The 5,060-nt window shown below is 31.8% G+C and overlaps 1 long non-coding RNA gene across 1 annotated transcript; it reads right to left on the bottom strand.

Annotated features, from left to right (window-relative positions):
• Positions 1-3,182: 3,182 nt before the first annotated feature.
• LOC134252720 (uncharacterized) lies at positions 3,183-3,733 on the bottom strand. The gene is made up of 2 exons (XR_009989009.1): positions 3,461-3,733; positions 3,183-3,315 (listed from the first exon to the last, which is right to left on the bottom strand). It is a non-coding gene; the product is annotated as an uncharacterized LOC134252720 (long non-coding RNA).
• Between the last annotated feature and the right edge of the window lie 1,327 nt (positions 3,734-5,060).

The following is a 5,060-nucleotide window of genomic DNA, read 5'->3' as shown; positions in this document are numbered from 1 at the left end:
TTGAGGTAATTGAATACTGTAAACGTATTACATTTAGTGGTGTATTCTATTTAGCGATTTTGGCGGAAAGCAGGGTCCGCTAAGTCAAGTACATCGCTAAAAGTCTTGTATATCAAACATTTATAACTAGCATATTCAGATAACGCTAAATCAAATCTGCGCTAACATGTTGAAAATTGAATTTCCACCAAATATCGTACACGCCAAATGTAATACATTTACAGTATGTTTCTATATTTTTGTACTTTAATTGATTGTTTAAACTTTGAATTTAGGTTAAGTTGTACAACCAACTACTCATTATCATTTTCTGTTTATGAAATGCTTCATCAGAATTAGCTAACAGCAACAAAAAGCTTTTGAATAAAGCTATTTATTAACTCGTTGAGGGATTGAATTACTAATTAAGTATATATTGCAATGTGCATGGTTTTATGTTGTTTTCAAACGTCTGTGATATCAAACCTGTGATATGTACATTATCTCATTTACTGGAAATTTTTGCAATATGAATATTTTTGTTGTAAAAGAAAATGTGGACAAATATTTAAACGCCGTTACGTTTGTTTTTGTTAATAAATACTTACATATAAAGTATCTAATATTGTTTATCATATTTCGAAGCATGTTTGGAAAGAAAATACTTCAGAATATCTCATTTCAAAATTTCTCTTGTTGTGCAAAGTACTCTCACGACAATTAAGTTATAAGAGAAATAATTAATGTCCACGTAATTAATATTGTTTTAATTCGAAAAAATGCGTTCTAAATAATATCATACATGTAAATGTCATAGATACATTTGGAAGAATTTTGCATAGTTTTCGTCTTTTACAAGAGTTGTTAATATCTTTAATGTTAATGGCTGCAATTTCACATTAAGCATTTTGCTTACAAATCTATTACATACATTTATTATTGTTTATAAGGCCAAAGTTATTCCGAGAATAAAACCTACCCTCAAACACTTAGAATACCATAAACAAATAAATTTCATACATGCATTTAAAACTGGCTGAATATCTAAGATTATGCAATTGTTTGCTGTCAAGCAATCCTTATAATCAAAAGACATTTTCTGCTTGTTTAAGCTGATCAACTTTCCCCTTACTTAGACAATTGCATGTGTTAAACAAGTCAATCAGAAGAAGTGAAACCCCAGAAATTAGCACCTACATCGATGTTGGAATTATGATTGACGTTTGTTGTTGTGTGATGGGATGGTAGATATATAAGGTATGTGAATGAAGTTTCTGTATGTAAACAGAGGAATAAAATTCCCCGAGAAAGTGTCAGACATATTTTTTTTAATGTAGTTTTTCAATCAAAACAATTGACGATCTGATTAAAGATACGGCGTTGATGCGCATGTAGTATTTGTTGTTTCTATTTGGTTACAGATTCATGACGTTGTTGTGAAGGAATCCTTCCAAAAATGAAGACGGTCATTGTAAACAATGTTTAAAAAAAGAACCACAGAATTGATCCAAAAATTTTGTGTTTTACATTGAATGAATTAAATTATAATAATTTGACTATTGAAGACACCCACGTAGTGCTTCTCATTAACTTCCTGCAGGAATTAGCATGCGTATTTCAGTAAGTGTATATTTCTATCTATAGGGGCACTTAAATCTACATCATATCCGAGGTAGTCCAGTACCTAAGAACAGATTTAGAACTGTGTAGAAGGGGCTATTCAGCATTGAAAAAAGCATTGAAAGTAATTAAATAATATATTACAAGCCGTCCTTGACCATTAGGTGTACATTTGTACATACTAGTAGTTGCTGTTTAATCGGAATGCAGCTGTTTGGAAACTAAATAGGTACAGCTTCTAGTTTTTCCTCATTATCAACCCCCAGTGCATATTTTTTGCCTTAGAAATCGTAAAGCAATAAAAATTAATGAAATAAAATTGAATTTTAAAAAATCAATGAAAAATTTGATAACATCGAGTTTTTTTTATGTGTTTTCCAACGGATTTATGAAATATTGAAAAGTTAAAAAGACTTGAATTTGGCTTTGAATTGATATATCATAATTAATAGATAAAGTTGTTGACTTCCATCAGACAATAAATCCATTTCTAAATCTCAGTATAAATCCAAAGATTTAGTCATCCATATCCAGTTCAAACTGCAGACTTATACATACATCCCTTCCAAGTTCTCTACCAAAAAATTATTACTTCTCCCGAAGTTGTACCATATAATTTAACTCCAGTGCAATGCTGTGATCTGATTGTCTTTTTTATATTGGTTTAAAAATCAGTCAATGTTTACAAAACGACAAACTTTACAATTTACTTTACAAAACTTTGAAATCAGGGTTAGAATATACCTGGGAAGATTTTTTTAACGTCAACAACTGTGGCAAAGAGTCAATGACAGCGTTCCTAACACTGACGAGGTTGGACTAAAGTCATCCATACTTTAAAGCTGTTGATGTGATACATTTTATATGCACTGAAAATCTAGAACACATTTGACTGACGGCCATTATCAATCCTCGAATGTCCGCTTGAAAAGCGGGAGGGTATATAGTAATCGGGATACCCATCCGTTCGTCCGTCTGTCCGTCTGTTACGCATTTGGGTACACATCTTATCCGCAACTCCTCTTTTATCACTAAATGAAATTTAATGAGACTTTCAAAGAATCTTTGTTATCAAGTGCCATTGTGACCTTCTATTTTACGTTTTGATCAGACACACATTTTGGGTTTTCCAGTGCAAAGCATTGACACTGCCATTTTTTCTATAATATTGAGTGCCCATCTCTTATCTGCAAGTAGATCCTCCTAAACCACTGAATAAAATTTAATGATACTTTCACAGATTCTTTATTATATAATGCCATTATCAACCTCCTATTTTGCTTTTTGATCTGACACTTATTTCGGGTCTCCAAGAGCAAAACAGTGACTTTGTCATCATAATCATATGGAAGGCGGGGTACTAGTATCATTTAGTGAGCTCGTTGCTCACAGTACCTTTAGTTTTTTTCTGTCATATACACATCTACAATCCCACTCTTATATCCCTAATATTCCATTCCATTTGATGTGCTTTGAAATGACATCTTACATTTCAATCATTTATTAATTTCATATTTTATGATTTGGAAACTTTTAAAAAAATACCTAAGAAGAACGAAAATTTGAATTTTAAACAACATAACTCTTCTTTGATCTTTATTAATACTGTCAATTTTACAAAATCATCATTTTGACCAAACAGCAGGTTATTTTGTAAATCAATATTTTTGTTACAATTTTTCTGTCTTCTTATGTTTTCATCAATATTTTAAATTCCTGGCAAAAAAAAAAAACAAAAAAAAAACACAGCTAAATTAAGATATAAACAAGCATATGTTCTATTTCCTGTCAAAAGAGAGAGAGAGAGAGAGAGAGAGAGAGAGAGAGAGAGAGAGAGAGAGAGAGAGAGAGGCTTATTTACCTTTGACATTGCAAGTATCACCCATAAAGCCATATGGACATTCACATATGAAATTGAATTCATCCTTGGGATGACACGTACCACCGTTATGACAGGGAGAACATGAGCAGGGGTTCTCTTGTTCTATAGAAGATTTAGTTACAAATGTGTGATGGTAGCCTCAAAACAATAAAATAATCACATTAAAATTACCAATTGTGAAGAAAGCATATGTTTAAGTTTTAACCTTTGACATTGCAGGTTTCTCCTGTTAAGCCAGGTGGACATGCGCAAAGAAAGACACTTTACATTATTTTTTTTCTTTGACTATCACTTAAAGGAAATAACTCTAAAGACGTCTAATCGAACATGTTTGTGATTGTATTAATTGTACATTGTTTAACGACCCTCTCGTGATTATTTCACTCATATGGAGACGCCATCACTTGCCGATGGAGATCTGCAAATTTTGTCTTATACTCGGCACCTAGGGCCATTGAGCAGTGAGGAATCTTTTTCGTGCCAGCACCTACTGCGACACAGGACCTCGGTTTATACGGTCTCATCCGAAGGACTGGTCTCCACGTCCCACAGTGGGATTGGATATGTATGTGAAAAAAATTATGTTGTTGAAAAAGAAAGCTTAATATATATATTCAATGAATAAAAATATTTAAATTATTAATCAAGAGATCCATGGGCCAAATATGCGCATTTAAAATGAATAGACAATACAGAATGGAGCAAGTTATCAGAGGAACGTTAAACAACATAGAAACAAACAAACAAAACAACCAATAGCACGAAAATTTACAACAAAATTTATTGTTGGGATTGACCTTTTCATCTTATGAGTTCATCATTTCCTCGATGACAACTTTTTCTTCTCTTTCTTAGAACAATTGCTATAATTGGAATACCATCTGCAGTTCTTCCAACTAGATCTTTATTCTTCCGGTGTAAAGACGAATAATGACCCCCATCGAATAATGACCGGGGTGTCATTTTTCAACGACAAAAAATGACCCCCACCCGTAGAAAAAAATCATTTTTTGTAGAAAAAGGGTCCTAGGGGGTCATTATTTTATATGTTAGTCCTATAAAATAATGACCCCCATTGAAAAATGACCCCCTTTAAAATGATACAAAATAAACACTCTTTGATATCTTTTTTACAGCGAAACTAATTTTTTACATTTTCTGTAACCAGAAAAATACAAAAAGTCGTATGAAATAATTAAGAGATTCACGTAGTCTTTCAATGCTTAAATTGTGTTTGAAAAGAGATTCTTTAATTGTCAAGTACAAAAAATTTCTTTTTAATATTCCTCCTTATAATGTTTGCTTAAAGAATGATATTCCACTTGTTTTTAGAAATCAAACCATGCAAAAATCAGGTTTAAATACTCTTTGATAAGAAAAATTAAATTTTCCGTCATTTCAACTTTTAGTTTGTTTAAGTTTGGCAAATCCTATTTGACAATGAAAGAGGAGGAAATTTTTATCCCCCCCCCCCAAAAAAAAAGAACATTACGTTAAATCAAAACAAAAAAATAATGATAAATGAAAAACAAAAATATAGATAAAACTCTATACCTTTCAATAGTTCTGAAAGAGGCTC

Source organism: Saccostrea cucullata, unplaced genomic scaffold (assembly GCF_032062105.1).
Source record: "Saccostrea cucullata isolate Sc308-1 unplaced genomic scaffold, CSIRO_AGI_Scuc_v1 ctg1410, whole genome shotgun sequence".
Classification (NCBI taxonomy): domain Eukaryota; kingdom Metazoa; phylum Mollusca; class Bivalvia; order Ostreida; family Ostreidae; genus Saccostrea; species Saccostrea cuccullata.
Note: the sequence above shows the minus strand (reverse complement) of the source record. Positions and strands in the feature narration are given on the sequence as shown.